The sequence below is a fragment of the Oryctolagus cuniculus genome, chromosome 1 (genome assembly GCF_964237555.1).
Source record: "Oryctolagus cuniculus chromosome 1, mOryCun1.1, whole genome shotgun sequence".
In the NCBI taxonomy this organism is placed as follows: Eukaryota; Metazoa; Chordata; class Mammalia; order Lagomorpha; family Leporidae; genus Oryctolagus; species Oryctolagus cuniculus.
This window is the reverse complement of record NC_091432.1, coordinates 108,122,109-108,141,262: the sequence shown is the minus strand read 5'-3', so window position 1 is coordinate 108,141,262 and position 19,154 is coordinate 108,122,109.

The window sequence follows — 19,154 nt, the reverse complement described above, 5'->3', positions numbered from 1 at the left end:
ATCTGTACCCACATGTTCACTGCAGCACAATTCATAATAGCTAAGATATGGAATCAACCCAGATGTCCATCAACTATTGACTGGATAAAGAATTTTTCTAAAAGATTTGCCTATTTATTTGAAAGGCAGAGTTACAGAGAGGCAGAGGCAAAGGCAGAGGCAGAGGCAGAGGCAGAGAGAGAGGTCTTCCATCCACTGGTTCATTCCTTAATTGGCTGCAGTAGCCAGAGCTGGGCCAATCTGAAGCCAGGAGCCTGGAGCCTTCTCTGGGTCTCCCACATGGGTGCATGGCCCAAGGACTGAGGCCATCCTCTGCTGCTTTCCCAGGCCATAGCAGAGAGCTAGATCAGAAGTGGAGCAGCCGAGACTCCAACTGACATCTATATGTGATGTCAGCACTGTAGGCAGCAGCCTCACCCACTTCACCACAGTGCTGACCCCAAGAAATTATGGTATAGATACACTATGGAGTGCTACTCAGCTGTAAAAAAATGAAATTCTGTCTTTTGCAACAAAATGGACGCAATTTGAAACCATTAAACTTCATGATATAAACCAGTCCCAGAAAGACAGATAGCATGTGATCTCCCTGATCTGAGGTAACTAATAGAGTTCCTAAAATGTAATGTATTGGAGTGAAATGGACATTCTGAGGTCTGATGATAGCCCCTGCCTCTTCTGCCGAGGAACAGTGCTTTTTCCTTCACACAGTTTGTTGAACTCTTTTACTTGGTGTAGAGTTAACTTTATGATCATTAAGTAAGCTGAAAGTAGATCTTTGTAGAAATTAAAAGTGGGAATGGGAGAGGGAGGGGGAAGAAAGGCTGGAGCATGAGTGGGAGGGAATGCAGGGTGGGAACTAAATTCAAATTTCCTAAATTTGTGTTCCTAAATCTGTACATATAAAATACATGAAACTTGTACAACTTAAATAAAATATATTTAAAAATGGGTCACATTATAGCACTTACTTCCTGGAGTTACTGTGAAGGTTAAGTGAGATAACACACACAAAGCTTGTAAGACAGCGCCTGACAGAAATGAACCTACAGCATCACTGACCAGCTCCCCTCAAGGACAGGGTCTAGGTTCAGGGTGTCTGTGTCCATGAGCCCCAGCTTAGAGGCCATGTGCATACTGAGCACCCATTTGGTGTCTGGGGGCTGTTGGATCAAGCAGGATAAAGCAGTCAGCCTAGTGTGGTGGGCGTGACCTGAGACTGTCAGGGAGTAGCGAAATCAAAGATGATGAAGGAAAAAGCAAGATCAGGTGCCAGGCTGGGTGTTGTCAGGACCACCAGGGCTGAGGTCAGGAGCAGAGCTGATGGAGGGATTTCCGGGTCTGATGGGTGCTTGGTGGTGGGATCAGAACTGGTGCAGCAAATCCGAGACCAGGGTGGCAGAGCAAGGGGAGAGGGCAGGACCATTTTGACGATGGAGGGGCAGGAGGAGCAGGTGGACTCAGAGAATGGACTTTCCATGGGCTGCCACCTACCTGATAGCGGAACCTGGAGAGAGAGGAGGGGGAACTGCGAGGTGAGGAAAGGCACCCAGATGGAGCATGCTGACAGGCCGGGCCAGAAATCCCAGCTATTAAGATACTGCAAAAACAAAACACCAGCACCTGTGAGCTTTCCCTATCAACACGTATTACAAAACAGTTTTTGTAAAATCTATTAATAATAGCTAAAAGTTCAAAGCAGAAATTAAAACATCTCAAATCCCCTTCTAAAGAGATAATCACCATGAACATTTTGGTCAACACCTGGCGGCAGCTGGAGGCGCGCCTAATCTCCACCAGGGTTCCTCCCTGCCGTCCTCATGGGACAGCCAGGCCAAGCCCCACCAAGGTGGGGGTGGGGGTGGGAGTGGGGGTGGAAATGCAGCTTCAAAGCAGGTCCCTAGCCCCCTCCCCACCTGCACTCCCCTGTGCTGCGCAGATTGGCAGCTTGAAGGCCCTCCTATCTGCAGTCAACGATGCCTCAGCCTTTGCGTTCTGTAAGACACACAGATCTGTGCATACACATTTACATGGCCTCAAACTTTGCATACTGTTCTGTTAGCTGCTTTTTTTTTTCCTACTCCACAAAATGTCAAGGATAGCTTTCCAAGTCGGCACGTATGGAGCTCCACTGCCAATTTTAAGGATTGTGGGCTGTTGTGCTGTTTGTGTATCTCCTGCTCTTGTTCATCATCGTCTTGATTGACTTTTAGGTTGTCACTGAAATCGTGCTGCTGTAACTGCTTCAACAAATATTCTTGCGCTTGTATCTTTTCATACTCCCATAGGGCAAATTCCTAGAAATAGAACTATGAAGTGAACAATCATACATATTTTATATTTTGATCCAGAAAACTGGTTCACACTCTTTAGCCATGCAAAATGTCCCTTGCTTCACCCAAGGAGCAAACTAGATTTTGTCAGCCTTTGAAATAGTGTTTATGCTCATCTGATTTGGGTAAATAATATCTCATTTGTTGTTTTTGGTTATTGTTGAAACTGAATGATTTTATGTTTATTGACCAATTGTATTTCTTCAGTTGTATTGTATTTGCCTGAATATTCAAAATCATGAGAAAAGTAAGAAAATGCCATGCTCTAGAATATCAATGCGGGGAAATGTTTACAATGCATTCCAAAGTGATTAAAGTTGGCTACAGCATTTATTATGGTACAATATTTCTCTTTTAAAAATACACGGGTGTGCAAACACTTAAGACTGTAATAGACCAAGGCTACAGCAGCACCTTCCAAAAGGTTCATAGAGATTACCTGTGGTCTGCCCTGGGGAAACAGGTGTTTTTCTTGTAGTGCTTATTCTTGTTGGTTTCCAAGTCTTCTGCAATTAGAACGATTACGTTCATAATTAAAATAATTGCAAGACATATTAATCAAGCCACTAAATATCCTTTATGTAATCTGCTCTACCCTGCTGCTTCTTATCTGTAAAGTGTCCTGAAATAATAGACTTTGAGCCGCAAGAAACCTTAAATATCTTATTGCTCCCCACTTGGCCCCTTTTGCAAATGAGAAGGCTGCAGCCCTGAGAAGCGCGAAAACAGCCAGCAGGACGGCATCCTCCACCCCACACGACAGGGACAGAGCTCCCTGTTGAAGGACCCGGGCTGTGCTGCACCTGCCTCAGGAGGAATGAGCTCCCGATTTCGGATGGCTGTGAGCCATCCTAGCAGAAATCCGGAGCTCTTGAAGACCAGGAAGGCAAGGATCTGTCTGGTCAGGGCTAGGAGTAGATGGTACCTCAGCTAAGAGGAGGTGCAGGTGGGCGCTGAGGTCCAGGGAGCTGAGGGGCCGGTTCGCCCAGCCCACCTTGAGCTGCAGGGGTTCGCTCTCCGGGGGGGGGATGCGCCCTCCCACTCTGCGCCCCGCCCAGAAGCCCCGCCCAGCGGCCCCGCGACTCCTCCCCGCCCCGGGAGAGCGCGGATCCAGGGTTTTGTCGGCGATTTGTGGCTGCTTTCTCCTTGCTTCCCGAGGAGGCCCGTCTGGGAGCCTGCTGCGCACCGAGGTTGGGAAGAAGCGCGGCTGCCTCTGGAAATGGTGCTCCCCTGCCACATGACATCAGCGGGTTATATTGCAACTTTCCACATGGCTGCGCAGACACAGACAGTTGTGTTTATGAAAATCCTCCTGATACCGGCTCGCAGGCTCCCGGGCACTCAAGGCCCCTTCCCTGGCTGTGCTGTGTTCTGCTTAGAGGAGCAGCTGACAAAGGGCCTTGGCAAAGCCAGCTCCCTGCCAGGTGCTCGGCGCGGGAGGGGGCTCTCCCTGCCACCCAGGCCCCAGCATCTGGGCCTGCACCGAGGAGCTCCAGATGTGTGGGAGCAGGACCTTCCTGATAGTGAGGGCCAGTCGGGATGGACCGGGAGGGGAGGGGTGGGGTGGGGTGGAGTGGGGGGCAGGGGCTCGCGATGCCTGCTTGCTGTGGCCCAGTGCGGCTTCTCAGGAGCCGCTTCACTGATGTCTACACTTTCTTGCAATCCCCTACAGCTGGGGAAATTATCCCTGTGTCTCCCCACAGACAGTGGAGCAGGGATGCAATGAGGGGCTAGAGAGGAAGGCTTGGCCCAGGGGAGGAGCCCGGTGGACCAGGAGAGGCAGTGGCCGGCTGAGCTTGGGTGTTCTGTCCATCACATGCCTGGTGTCTGAAGCACCCCCCCCTCCCCGCCCCGTCTCTTCTGAATCCTAGCCACCAACACCGCAGGCTCCTTGTAACACTCAAGTCAAAGTGACCTAGAGACACTTAGAGGGTTGATTGAGAGAACATTGTGGGACCCCACTCTCACACCGTAAACCTCGGATCTCAGGTCGCCTCCTGCTCCCCTTGGGCTCTGATGTTTGCTTGTGGTGGTGGCAGGGTGTCTGTGTCCTCCTGGCCTCAGAACTCCTGGAGGTGGCCTGGAATCCCAGCCACAGAACATTCTGTGACAGCTGTCCTGGGTCCTCAGCCCTGTGGGACAGGGGTCACGCCTCGGGGGCTGTGCATCCCCCACACTCAGTGATGGGAGAATACTTTGGAAAGTACCTGGAAAATGCATTCTCTGAGAACATTATGTATAGATTTAAATATTTTTGGACCAAAACAAACACATTTTTTAATTCCATTTTCTAGCATATTCATTCATTCATTTGTTCACTCATTGATTTATTTTTTTTCCAAGGCCTTGGTCACACGAAAAAGACACAGTCTGGTGAAAAATGAACAATTCAACATGTTCCATGGGCTCACCCCCGCCCCCCGGGTATTAACAAAATGAGAATGACCACCCCTATTTATTAAGTTCTGAACTCGCTATAGGTGTAGTCCTCACAGTGATCCCAAGAGGGGCGCTCTCAATATTCTGCCCTATTGTTAAGAAACTGAGGCACTGGTGCCAGCGCTGTGGTGTAGTAGGCTACGCCTCCTCCAGGCGCGCCGGCATCCCATATAGGCACTGGTTCAATTTCCGGCTGTTCCACTTCCCATCCAGCTCTCTGCTGATGCCCTGAGAAAGCAGTGGAAAATGGCCCAAGTCCTTGGGCCTCTGCACCCACATGGGAGACCTGCAAGAAGCTCCTGGCTTCAGGCTTCAGATCAGCCCAGCTGTGGCCAGTTCAGCCATTTGGGGAGTGAACCAGCAGATGGAAGACCTCTCTCCGTTTCTCCCTCTCTGTAATTCTGCAACTCTGCCTCGAAAATAAATGCATCTTTTTTTAAAGATTTATTTATTTTTATTTGAAAGTCAGAGTTACACAGAGAGAGGAGAGGCAGAGAGAGAGAGAGGTCTTATATCCACTGGTTCACTCCCTATTGGCCACAACAGCTAGAGCTGTGCCAATCCGAAGCCAGGAGCCAGGAACTTCTTCCAGGTCTCCCACACAGATGCAAAGGCCCAAAGACTTGGGCCATCTTCTGCTTTCCCAAGCCATAGAAGAGAGCTGGATCAGAAGTGGAGCAGCTGGGATGCAAACCAGCATCCATGTGGGATGCCAGCACTGCAGGTGGCGGCTTTACCTGCTACGCCATAGAAAAATAAATCTTGAAAAAAAAAAAAAAAAAGAAAGAAAGAAAAGAAAGAAACTGACACACAGCAGGGAGGTTAGGAAACTTGTGTAAGGTCACCCAGGAAGTGGTGGATGCCAGATTTCATATGGAGGCATTCTGACCGTGGTACCCAGTCTGCAGCCACTGGCCACTGCTGTCTTCTGAGCCACAGGCTAAGTGCGGGGCAGCGATGGCTTTTCCCCAGGAGCAGTGGGCTGGGTCTCCTAGAGGGGGCATGCTGCACTGGCACTTGAGGACTTCCTGGAGCAGGGCCCGGTGCTGCACCCTACAGATCCATGTGACCGGGACCTCCACTCTGGCCCGCAGCTGGTGTGGCTACAGCTACTGGGAGAAGGGGCCATCTTTCTGCGGCTGCCCCTTCCTGGGAGAAACAGGCAGCCAGAGCAGCAGCCACGTGACCGCCGCCCTCTCTCTGAAGCGCTATAATCCCGGACTGGTTACCTCTATCCCCGCAGGGTTCCATCCCCCGGAACACAGCTGCTGTTGGGCTCTAACTTCTTGGAGTCCCACAGAGGCAGGGAAGCAGCATTGGGCAAGGCCAACAGAGGACGCCCAGGACACAGCTGCCTCTGGAGGGCCCTCGCAGGGCACCAGAGCCCGGAGCCTGGAGGCGACCCTGGCCAGGTTTCAGAGCCCCTCCATGCTTCAGCCCTCCAGGATGATGCCTGCCTGCTCCAGGGTCAGCCCCAGCCTTCCCAGGTACAGTTTACAGCGTCTGTGCATGCGGCCAGCCCTTCCCAATGGGCCTGTGTCACAATTGTTGGCAAACAGCGTGCTCTCTGTGCTCCACACCCTACTCATGGCTTCTGCTCCCAGGCACTTAGGGCAGATTTAAGATCAAAATCAAATTGGATTCACCAAACAAGGTGTCAGGCAGGGTGGGAGGGGCTGGGCGCTTGGAGCTAGTGCCCAGAAGGCCTGGCAGTTCCTTAGAGACTGTTGAGTGAATGGGTTATGGCCAGCCTCAGTGCTGGGTGAACCCACCATAGAGCAGTCACCGGGAACTATCCCACCCGTTGAAGGGATGCTGATGGGTGGCATGGGGTGGGTGACCAGGACCCACCAGGCGTGGCTGAGGGCCCCACCTGCTGGCTGCACACTGGCTGACTCCCTCCTTGGGACACAGGGACTTGGTGGGGGCACTCCCCTTCCCTTCAGCGAGCTCTCAAGAAGGATGAGACCCGCTGAAAGCCAGCATCCTCAGCCAAGGTCACGCGGCCCCAGCAGACCATGGTGGGTAGGAGCCGTGGGTCTCCAGACTCCACCATCAGCTCTTTCTCCTGCTCCCCACCTCCAAGGGCAAAGACAGAAAGCAGGTTTCCCCGCAGACGCTGCCTGCCTCACAGCTTGCAGAGTAATCTCTCAGGAACCCCACAGACCTGAGGCTCAGACGAGGCCACTGGTGCTGCCCTGGGAGACCCCTGCCACCATTCTGCACTCCCGTCCAGGGAGGTGCACCTGCGCCCCTGACCCTCTGGCTCTGAAGACCGCCCCGCCTTCCCCAGGGAAGGCAGCGACTGACTGATGCCCAGGACAAAGAGTCGCTGAGCAAACTGCTCAGTGAGTGAGTGTGGCAGGCAAGCTGCTTGTGTCCACAGTGCCTTCCCACAGGGAGCAGATGGGGTCTGCAGAGGTACGGTTACCTGTCCAAGGTCACACGGCGCGCGTGAGGGAACCAGAGGAAAGACCCAGGGCTCTCTCCTGGGCCCCGTCTTCTTGCTCTTACCCCAGACCAGGCTCTTGGGACCAAGGGAAGTGATCAAAAGTGAATTCTCCACTCCCATCCCACTAGGAAGAACAGCTGCACCATCCATCCTACTCCAGAATGGGTACCTGTTTGGAGGAGGGTAGGATTTCCTCAAGTGAGGCCCTGAGGAGCACCAGTGGTCCTCTCTCCCCACTGAGACTCCCTGCTCCTCCAACACTGCACTCCCACCCCTCCAGCACACACACCCCGCACCCCCAGCACTGCCCCCTGCCCCTCCAGCACTGCCTCCTGTCCCCCAGCACCCCCCTGCCCCCCAGCACTGCCCTCCCACCCCTCCAGCACTCCCCCCCTCCAGCACTATCCCCCCCCTCCAGCACTCCCTGCCCCGCCCCTCCAGCACCCTCCCCTCCCCTCCAGCACCCCTGCAAGGTCAGTGTCAGCTCTGGCTCTTGCTGGACGTCTCAGAGGACCTGAGAGAGGCTCAGGGGAGGAGAAACCCAGGGGACCCAGCTGCTTCCTTGTCAGGTCCAGCTGCCCTGAGTGCTGACGGCTTGACAAGTGGCATTAGCATAAAAAACCTCCGCAGTGGCAGCTGCCGGCTCTGTGCCAGAGCCCTGGGCGTCCCTGCTTGGTGCCACTCACTGTCACCGGGGGCGGGCACCTGCCAGCCAGAGGTGCATGGCTGTCTCTCATACCAGCTGCCCACACTCTGGGCATCTCTCGCGGGAAGCTCACAGCAACCGCACAGCCTGTTCAGGCCTCCGAGTCCCTTCCCCAGGGGCGAAGCGCCCCCTCCCCCGGTGTTTCTACAGCACTGGGAGAGGCCCAAGGGCCCCAGCCCCCTCCACTTTTCAGGCTGGAAGATTGTTTTCTGCAGAGTGGCTCCAGGTGTTGCTCCAGGCCCTCGGCTTCTCTAATTCCCTTTCCCCTGTGAGTTGGGAGGCTGTGTCTCCACCCCAGCTTCTCCCCATCTAAGGTGCGAGAGGGGTTCTGCCTGCGAAGTGCTGGGGGTGATGAGGACCTCGCTCAAGGGCAAAGGACAGGCTTTGCTGGAGTCTGTGTCCAGCGCCCCCTCTGGCAATGAGTCTGCACGGTGGGCAGGGGGGTGTGAGGCAACAGTCGCTCCTGTTAAAGGAAGGGCAGGACCTCCAGGGTCACACCCAGAGGAGCACTGGGGGTGCAGATGGGAGCAGGGCCGAGAGGGGGATCCTCCCTGGCAGTTGCTCTACAAGCAAAGGTCTTGCTGTCTCTTCCACCTTTGTAACTTAGATACACAGAAACAGCCTGGAAAACCCTTCCCGGGTTTCCATGGCACAGATTTTATCAAAACAAAGCCAAACTGGTGGAAGACAAAAGAGTAGTAATTACAATAAGCAAACAGCTATGAGCCCTCTTCTGCCCCGAGTGCTGTCTGTCACCCTCACCAGGGCTCTACCTGAAACTGGAGACCTGTTCTCCCTCCTGCTCTCTCCCCCTCCCCCTCTCCCTCCTACTCCCTTCTCTCTCTCTGTCTCTCTCTCAAGACACGGAGGACCTCCACCACCACCACCACCACCACCACCCCCCCCACACACACATTCTCCTCTCTAGGCCAGGATGTCTCCCAAATGATGAAGTCACTGACGTGTGTGTAAACACTTTTCCCCTGGAGCACACATTCCAATGCACAAGTCCTCTTTTCTTTTTACAGTTAGTGTTTGAAACCAAAATCATTTACACACAGAATATAAAACGCAAAGAATGTCCAGAGGCTCTGTAGGAGAACCTCCGGTTCTGATCCCCCTTTCCGGAGACGACCACTGCCGAGCCTTGGCTGTCTGTCCCGGTGGTTCCAGCCCTTCGTCTAAGTAACATAACCATGCTTCTGCTTTTGTCCCAACACTTGATTATGAAAAATGTCCAACATGTAGAGAGTTGGAAGTTTGCCAGGAATGCCCAGGATCCTGCTGCCTGTTTTGCACTGTTCCTGGTGCGTTTCAGCGTAAGTGGTGGGTGTGAGTCCACGTCATGGCCATGCACAATGCGTGCACTTGTGGTTCTTTGGAGGGATGTTTTTGCACAGATCTTAGGTATACAAATCCACGAGCTCATACAAACGCATGCGACTGTGTAGCCAAACGAGCAACCCCCAATCTGAGTTTGGGGGTTCCCTCAGGCACCTCTCAACAGATACCCGCTGCCACCTACCCAGGGCAGGTGGACCCTGTTCCCACGTTCCCTCTCCCCTCTGTGTCTGGACAGAACAATTTTTGACCTTATCTATCAACCTCCTATTATGGCACAGATCTTAGCTCATAGCTTTGCGCTTCCTCCCCATAATGTAATTTAGATTACACTTTAAAAACTTGAATCAATATTCTCTCCTTACACAACAATAAGTAAAAGCATTCACTTCTGAGCCGGTGCTGTGCGAGAGCTGGGCTTCCTTGCTTGCACGGTGTTACGCTTCCGCTCGGGTTTGGTTTGCTTTCTGTTCTAGGCATGTCTCATAGTTCTTGCTTTGTGATTCAACAGAACTGGAAAATCTCTATCGATATTATTTGTTACATGAGCAAGTGTGTCAGATAATCTATAACTTACTTCTCCTCCCCCTGTGGGGGGAACTGCCTTCCAGTGAGCAGGTGGAGGGTGGCTCCTGGGGCCTCTCATCTCTGGAGTCTGAGCCGTTATCATCACATCCCTCGCACCTCTAATGGCCCTTTCAATCCGCAGACCGGCCTCTTTCTGGTCTGGGAAATTTTCTTCTATTATTTCTTTGATAATTATCCCCTCCATTTTCTCCGGACCTCTCTAGCATTCCTAACGGTCAAATGACTGACCTCCTGAACTGATTCTTTAATGTTCTCATTTTCTCTCCCATTATCTGTCTTTCTCTGTCTCCTACTCTCTCTCTTTCCGTTCCACTTTCAGGGAAATCTCCTCTATTTTATCTTTCAAACCTTTTATTGAATTTTGAATTTCTGCCATCACTTTTAATAGCCGAGAGCTCTTCCCTGGGCTTTGATGCTGTATATGACAGTGTACGTCAGTAGCTTCAGCTACTCATATATCTATTTATCTATCATCCATCTCCCTTCTCCTGCTCTTGTTGCAGGTGCAATATCTACTTTTGTCTCCCGGAGAGTATTTGTGATAGACATTTTTGAAGCTGTGTTCCAGTCCTGACCTTGTCTCTGTTTCTTCTAAGTTCCTTGTTTTTCCCCTGTCAGCTTGTGTGGTCTCACATGGGGAGAGAGGCATGCCTAAAAGCCTGAGGAGTCTTCCTTGTCTCTATTGGAGAGTCGGAATCAGTAAAAACAAAACAAAGCAAAACGCAGCCCCGGGTGGTAGCTCAAAGGGCATGGATGGGCTCCAATGGCTCATGGGCTTCCCCGTGGGGAGAGTGGACTTTGTCTTTGGAGGACATAGCCTAACGGGTATCATTCGCCACCTCCTCCAGCCGTGGGATGGTAGCTGTGTGATATCCTGGCTGCTGCCATCCTGCAAGCCTGCCTGGGGAGGTGCCGGGATGTCTCCCTGCCCCGCAGGTAGTTATGAGCTTCATCTTCTATGTTGTGCCCTCTGCTGCCCGCCCATCTGCAGACGTGCATGGTGTTCAGTCCTCTCTCCCTGCCCCCATGCATCTGCCACCCACTCTCCCCTCCCAGGCTGGGCAAAGGCTGTTAAGGTTAACCAGCGCCCTGCTGTCTCCTCTCGGGGCTGCCAGGCATGACACGGGTACTCTCTGGGCTCCCTGGGGATTGCAGGGGCCAGGTCTTCTTCCTCAGGGACCCCTCCCTCTGCAGGCCGGGCCATGGGGGTCTCTTCTGCTCTGTTCACGCAGTTGTCACCCCTGCATTTGGCTTTTCATCGTCCAGATATCTGAAGACATTTCTCCTCTGCTCGTGGTATCTCTCCACTCCTTTCTCGTGGTGGGCTTTTAGTGGCTCGAATTTCGTATTGGTATGATTTCAGGAGGAAGCCATGATAAATGGACGTGCCCAGTCCCACGTGCTCAGCCCGAGGTCTGTGTACTCACTGTCTGCCTCCCCCGCGCTCCTGTAAGGGCCCCACACACAGACACCCTGCCTGATCTGTTCACTATTTTCTTAGCGCCGGAGTGCTTCACACATGCAGGCGGGGTTTCCCTCACCTGAAATGCTTGGAATCAGAAGTGGTTCAGATTTCAGAGTTTTTCAAACTTGGGAATATTTGCGTGGACCTCTCCGTCAGAGCACCCCCATTCTGAAACGTGAAGTCCCAAACACTCCTGAGTCTACCCTCTGGAGCACTGGGGATTTCAGATGGGAAGAGTGGAGACGCTTAACCTGTAGGAAGGAGGTGCTTGGAAAACAGGCATTCGGCGCTGTGGTGTAGTGGGGTTAAAGCCCTAGTCTGCAGTGCTGGCATCCCATATGGGTGCCAGTTCGAGTCCCGGCTGCTCTACTTCCCATCCAGGTCTCCGCTGTGGCCTGAGAAAGCAGTAGAAGATGGCCCAAGGCCTGAGAAAGCAGTAGAAGATCGCCCAAGTCCTTGGGCCCCTGCACCTGCGTGGGAGACCCGGAAGAAGCTCCTGGCTTCAGATTGGCTCAGCTCCAGCCATTGTGGCCAGCTGGGGAGTGAACCAGTGGATGGAAGACTCTCTTTCCCTCTCTGCCCCTCTCTCTGTGTAACTCTGACTTTCAAATAGATAAATAAATCTTAAAGAAAGAAAGAAAATCAGCATTGACTGAAAGTGTACAGGGCACAGGTTTCAGATGCTGGCTTACTTCATTCTTCCAGGACCCTAAGGACTGGTGGGGCAGCCTCTGGAGGGGCTGGGGTGGGGGCTGGGGGCCTGGGGACCTGGTCCCAGCTCCAGTGCCTGCCGTTTTCCTTTCTGGGCCATATTCCTGGCCCAGAGCAGGGCTTCCACCTCCTTGCTGGAGGGGAGGGGGCACATACCACAAGCCTCCTCCCGCCACGGCAAGGAAGGGAGGGGAGGCCTCAGACCTCAGCAGCCAGCCTGGATGCGGCTTGATGAGCTAAAAATACAGCGCGAGGTGTTTCCCCGTCAGCACCGCCACTATCCTAATGTGGTTTTTTAAATAAGTCAGCCTCTTTCTAGTTCTCCCTTTCCACCGTCATTTATTTCAGTTTTTATCTCCACAACAAAAATTCCTTCCAACTTTTTTTTTCCCTCTCTCTCCCTCTAATGCTCTTCACTTTCAAATGCTAATAATCTCCAGCTGTAAAAGGCTTAGAAGTGGCTCTAGATTGTTTGATCTTTGGCCTGTGATCTCCTTTCATCTCTCTGCTTTCAAATGTTACTTTAGATTTACTTTAACCTATTAACATGCTTGGTATTCATAGCCACGGTGCTCCAAGCCAGCTTCCCAGCACCCCCCCTAGCCCCCTCCACCCCACCACCAACCACACCCTCTCCCCAATATCACCAGACCGGGAAACTCCATCCGCAGCCTGGTGCTGGATGGAGGGGAATGGAGGGGAGGCTCGGGGAGCTGAGGAGGAAGAGGAGGGAGCAGGAGGAAGGCTGGAAGAGGCAGAGGGAGGGAGAGGAGAGCTGGGCACAAGAGAGGCAGAGGAAGGGAAAGGAGGAAGGGGGCAGAGGGAGGGAGGGAGGGAGGAAGCGAAGGGGCGGGCAGGGGCCACGGAGGAAGGAGGAGGGCTGGCTGCCCTGTCCTGCTGTCGGACACTCTCTGAACCGCTCTCCCTGGAGCCCGGAATGGGCACGGCAGAGAAGGCGAATTAGCGCTCTGGTCCCTGCTCCTGCCTTGTGCTGGAATGTCCACAGGAAACGCGGGCATGAATATGGATGAAACTCCTCCCGAGACCACAAGGGTATGGTTCAATTATTTGCCATATAAAGTCGCACATGAGGATTCTTGCGCTTGGTCATTCCCTCCGTGTACGTGTGTGCGTGTGTGCGTGCGTGCTGTGGGAGGGTACGGAGACGTGGGGAGGCGGTGGGGAGCGGCCCCCAAGTTCCTTCAAGAGGCACCTGGGAAAGGCACCCTGTCATTCAGACTCTGGCTGTGGGCTCCCATTGCAGCTGAGTCCCTGGGGGGACGGTTCCCACCTCCCCCCACCTCAACACGCATGCGCGCACACACCCACAGTGGCAGCGGTGGCTCTACCAACTGCCTGTGAACTGGCCTGAGGCCAGGGGAGGATGGCTGGCCTAAGGCTTTCTGGAGAACCCTGCAGCAGGAGCCATGCCCGGCCAGCGGCCCTCCTGTCTGGAGAGCAGACAGCTGTCTGTCTCTCAGAGGGAAAGCCTGTTCCAGCTGCTGAGCGGATGGTGGGGGCTCTTCCGAAGATGGGAGGGAGGAGACGTCTGTTTGGGCTGGGCCAGGAGGGACCTGGGGCAATCTTCATAGCCGCTGACAGCCCTGGGGGTTAGGAATGGGAAGCAGCCTCGCCTGGAGCTCAGGTCTTGAGTGCGTGATTTAGCCCCTCTACCCTCAGTTTCCTCATCTATGAGATGGGAGAGCAGCACTCCCGGCTTCACTGGGTAGATGGTGATGGTGCAAATCATCCTCGCGAGGATTTTAATTATAATTCATGCAGCAGGTACTGTTGGAAGTGCCTTATAAATATTAACTCCCTTAATCCTCCCTTAATCCTCATCGAATCCTCATTTAACCCTATGAGGTGGAGACTCTTACTAGTCTCATGTTATAGATAAGAGACACAGAGGGCTCAGGTAATTTGCGCAAGGTCACACGACCTGGGCTATTATGTTCCTTTTAGACTAATTAGACTGCGGGGGTCACAGGCATTTCCCTATTACCTCATTTAATTCCCTGACGTTCTTCCGTTTTGGTAGCTCCGTGCCCGGTCTTCACAGGAGGAAGGAGCCGACGTCCCCCAGCTAACCTGGCTGCTCCACCGCCCCACGCCCACGGTGCTTGTCCTCATGCTGCCCTGCAGAGCCGCTTCTCATGGCACACGGCTGACAGCCTCCTGATACCTGCCAGTCATCGCTAGCCACACACGCCAGGGTTTGCTGCCCCCAGGGGAAACCCAGGTTTGGTGACCTGGAGGCCCTGGTGCTGAGGAACAGGCCCGGTTCCCGGGCTGCCCTGCCTTTAAGGCCTTCTCTGGGGCAAGCTGGCATCTTCCTGGCGCCCCCTGGTTGGCTGCCTCTGGTCCTGAGCAGAGAGGAGAAGGCAGTTTGCGTGCAGCATTGCCTCCGTGGGAACACAGCTATATCAGGAGAGCCCCTCCAGTGAGGGGACCTCCACAGCTGCCACATCCCTGGCTTCCGATGTGGGGTCGGTGTCAGGGCCCGAGCAGAAGGGTGAGCATGGGCTGAGCCCACCCTGGCCCACGGCAGCAGCTGGGAAATGGAGCAGACCTGCTGCACGTGGGCGACACACACGGGGGTTCTGCCCGGAGCAGCCTGCTCACACCTCACCCCATCCGCATCGCCGTGTTGCAGATGCTGAGAGCTTAGGGACTTGCAGGTGCCACGTGGAATCTTCTCATCACACCCCCCTGCCTCCCGTGGCACCCACGGGTGCAGACTGATCAAACATCAGCCTGGGGAGCAGCCTGTGGGCCTCCTGGTGCCGAGACAGCAGGGACAGTACCGTCCCCCGGAGTCCCCTTTCTCCAGGCGCTGGGCTTCCCCGGAAGCAGGCCCGGGCCTACTCGGGACCTGGTACACCCCGTGCTCGTACTCTTTCTTCTGGGGCCGGCACGGCAGCGCAGCAGGTTAAGCCACTGCCTGTGGCGCCGGCATCCTGTATGAGCTCCAGTCTGAGTCCCGGCTGCTCCACTTCCCATCCAGCTTCCCAATGGGAGACCCGGATGGAGTTCCAGGCTTCTGGCTTTGGCCTGGCCGAGCCTTGTTACAACCATTTAAGGGGTGAACCAGCAGATGGAAACTCTCTCCCTCTGTGTCTCTCCCTCTGCCTCTCTCTCTGTAACTCTGCCTTTCAAATAAATAAATAAATAAATATTTAACAAAACAAAAAAGTCCTTCTTGGTTTCACTCTCTTGGGGCTCCCTCACTCCTTCCAGCTTGCCTGGCCCAAGAGTGAGTCCCACCTGTGGTACAGCCCCAGGCAGTTTGAGCTGGGCTCCTCTGCCTGCTGGCTGGGTGCCCCTGGGTAGGTCACCTAGCTTCTCTGGGCCGAAGTGTCCCCATCTGCCTAACTCATAGGGTAGTGGGTAGCGCCAAGGGGCATGTTCTCTATGGTGATAGCCTGGAGGTGCAGATCCCTTGGAAGGGGCTCCGTAAGTGCTGGCGTTTGCACGGCACGGGGCTCTCCCTGCAGGGCACAGAGGGCAGCACACAGAGTCCTGACTCGGGCTTGGCCATGCTCGTGGTGGCCATGAAGGAGGGGGGAACCCTCATGCCCTTTGCTCCGCTGGCTCCAGCAAGGCTCAGGCATCCTGCCACCAGTCCCACAGGGCACACGCCAGATGGGCCCGCCCAGGGCATGACTGGTGCCGGAGCCCAACTCTGCCAGCTAGGCTCCCACCTGGCGGCCAGGAGCTGCCTCTTCACCCCACGAAGACCCTTCCCAGGTTGCCATGGAGGCGAGGCTGGTTAGGGCCTTGCTCCTGCCGCTACTCTGGGGCATCCTCTGGTGCCGGGGTGGGGAGGGTGCTCCCCAGGAGCCCAGGAGAGCTGGGCGGGGCAGCAGGCACTGAGACATCGTCCCCTCTTCCTGCCACCCACCAGTCTTTCCTTACTGGAAAGAGCAAATGCAAATGGGGCCAAAGCACAATGCCTGGCATACAGCGCCACGCGTCCTGGGGGCTCGCTCGAAGTTAAAGCCGGGCCCCTCCTGGGGGCTGACATTTTCCCTGGCTCAAACAACATCTGCGCCTCGCAGAGCTTGGCGAAAGGTGAAAGAGCCAGTTACTGCCACTGTAGACTCGAGTGAGACAGAAAACAGCCACGGCACGGCCCTCCCAACTGCCAGGCGAGCGGCCACGCGTGTGCACGCACTCCCACACACGCTGCCCCCCCCACACGCATGGCGAGTCTCCCTCCCTCACACACGCATGCTCACGGTGCCCCCACACATACGCATGAACCACAGGCCTGCTCACAGGGACCCCTCACAAACATGCCTAAGCCTACCCACACGCTCCCACCCACGTGCAGAGTCAGACCCGCCCAAACATGCACACGTGTGTGCATGTGTGTGTCTACCCTGAGCAACACACAGATGCCTGGGAACCCGAGGAGAAGGTGAGCCCTGCCCCTTCCCGCTCACCCACCCCCCCAAGGGCTGCAGAACCACAGAGACTGTGGAGGGCTTGAAATAAAAACGTGCTTCTTAGGAGCCGGGCCATCTTCCTCTGCAGGCTCCAGGCCAAATCTCCAAATGAAATCAGGCCAGGGAGAAATGAACAACTGAGATGCACAAAACAATGTGAAGAAGAAACTCTGAAGAAGCGAATAATAATATAAAAAAGGTGAGAGTTATTTTTCAGCTCACTGGCTTTCTGAAAAGTAATAGAAAGTTGGGCAGCGTCTTCTTGGATCGACCTTTCTGAGCCGAGACCCAGGCCACACGCGCATCTCTTTCCTCTCTTTCTATTACCCGAAATTTGTATGGTTTCATCTCCTCTGATTTTCTTTCATTTGTGCGCCTGTGCAAGCCCCTGTGTCAGGGACTTGTTCCTAACCCGGCAGCCCCGCCACCCTGGGAGCCGCTTCTCCCGGGGCCTCCCGCGGGGCTGAGAATTGAGAGCCTCCGGGGCTCCATTTCCCTCCCTGGTCGGGAGGGGCTGTGGCCCTCCTCCCTTCCTACCCCAGCCCAGTCTGCTCCCGGCCTTCTTTGTTCCTAGGAAAATTCTCTCTCACATTCTTCACTGAGCAGAGGCTGGAAAGGAGGTGCGGGCTGGGCGGAAGGAGCCCCCTGGGGCCTGGAGCAGGTCAGAGCTGAACAGATATTTAGAGTGCATGGAATGGCAGGGAGTCAACAGGGTGTGGTGGGGCAAAGTTTCCCTTGGGAAATTTCCACCAATAAGGTCAGGATTCGGGAGGGGGACCCCATAGCATTCACAGTGGTGACCTTGGCTTCCGCCAGTCCATCTCCAGGGTTCAAGGCTAGGGGACTTGAAGGGCTTACCTCTAGTGGCCCCTTTACTTCCTCTGCCAGCTCCCATCTGAGACATGTACACACTCACACACACACATTTCGTGTGCACGAATATGCCTGTGTGAGCCCCTCAAACACATTCACACAGAAACCCACATACATGTCTAAGTACATACCCCCACATACATCCACAGAGACACATACATACAGCTCTCAAACACACACCACTCACAAACACACATGCACACACCCCTCAAACAGAGGCACACATAAGAACACATGCTGCTTGCATACTGGCACAAGTACTGAAAAATCTTGGATACATCTACACAGACACACACACACACCCAGGCCCCGCCCCCTCCACGCACATACACAGGCACACACACATCCAGACTCTGCCCCCCATGGACACACCCATATACAGACACACAATCACCTACACCTCGACCCCTCCATGCACACACACACACACCCAGGCCCCGCCTCCTCCATACACACACAGGCACACACACATCCAGACTCTGCCCCCCATGGACACACCCATATACAGACACACACACACCCAGACCTCAACCCCTCCACAAACACAGACAGACACCCAGGCCCCGCCCCTCCATGCATGCACACACACACACACACACACGAGCAGTCAGATGCACATGTTGGCTTCTACACAGGTGCCTTTTAGAGCAGTGTTACTGCCTTCTCGGTAGCCTGTAGCTGCCCTCAACTTGGATGCCTGCACTGAGCGAGCTATGTGCTCTGCAGCCCTCCGAATTCTGCGAGGAACACAGCCCCCGGTGGCTGCTTTACTGTGGAGATGAGTGAAAGGTGCCTGGCTCACCCTCGACTAGGGCTGCCAGGATTTCAGCAGCACCAGTCTGGCACCTGCCCTGGGGCCACCCAGCAGAGTCAAGAAATCTCCGTATGATGCTCACTGGGAGGAGAAACCGGGGTGGGGGAGGTGGGAGGGCAAGCGGATGTAAGAAAGGTAATTGGCTAATTCTGATGTATTGCTCTGTCCTGACCCTCAGTGGGCAAAGCACAAGGTGGGCTGGACGCGGGGCTCAGGACACTGCTAAAGGCTGCCAGTGTGCAGCTGACACTCACATAATCTCTGCTCAACCTCAGCTGTCGGCAGAAGTGCCTCCCCCTCATCCCATCATTCCATCATCACAGTCACCTGGTGATACAAACGGGACAGGTGTCAGTCAACAGGTGTGTCCTACAGAAGAGGAATCCGGGGCTCAGGGAAAGTGAGTAACTCGCTAAGGGCATTGGTCCGGGTGTGCCAATTGCTGTAAGGAGCAGCCCCTAAACCTTAGTGGAACAGCTCAGTTGGAGTTTCTCAAACGTGGCCCTCTTCGAGGAGGGGTGCAGAGATGTTGTGCCCGATCCAGCAGGTTTGGGGCGCAGGCTGTGCTGTCTGTGAGGTGCTTGCAGGTGGATGGCACACAGGAGGGAGGCAGCATCTGGGATGTTTCCTCGGAGCAGCCTCTGCCCACATCGCAGAGGCTAGGGTATCATCACCTGGCAACAGCTGACCACAAAGGAGGCTGGGATGTGCAGTCCAGCTCCGCCTCCTGGAGGAACCTGAGAATGCAGACACTGGTGTCCCCCCCCCGCCCGGGTCTCCACCAGAGCAGAATCACACCGCTCCTTAGGGTGGCGTCCGTCTCAGACCCAGGTCTTCCCGTTGCTGTGCCTGTGAGCCTTGCCAGTGGAGCACAGCGCCTGGGTCCATCTTGCGAGCATCCCACGTGAAGCCTCCGCGGATCCACGCCCCGGCCCTGTCTGGCTGCAGTAGCTTCCCAGTGGGTTTCTGCAACACGGGATA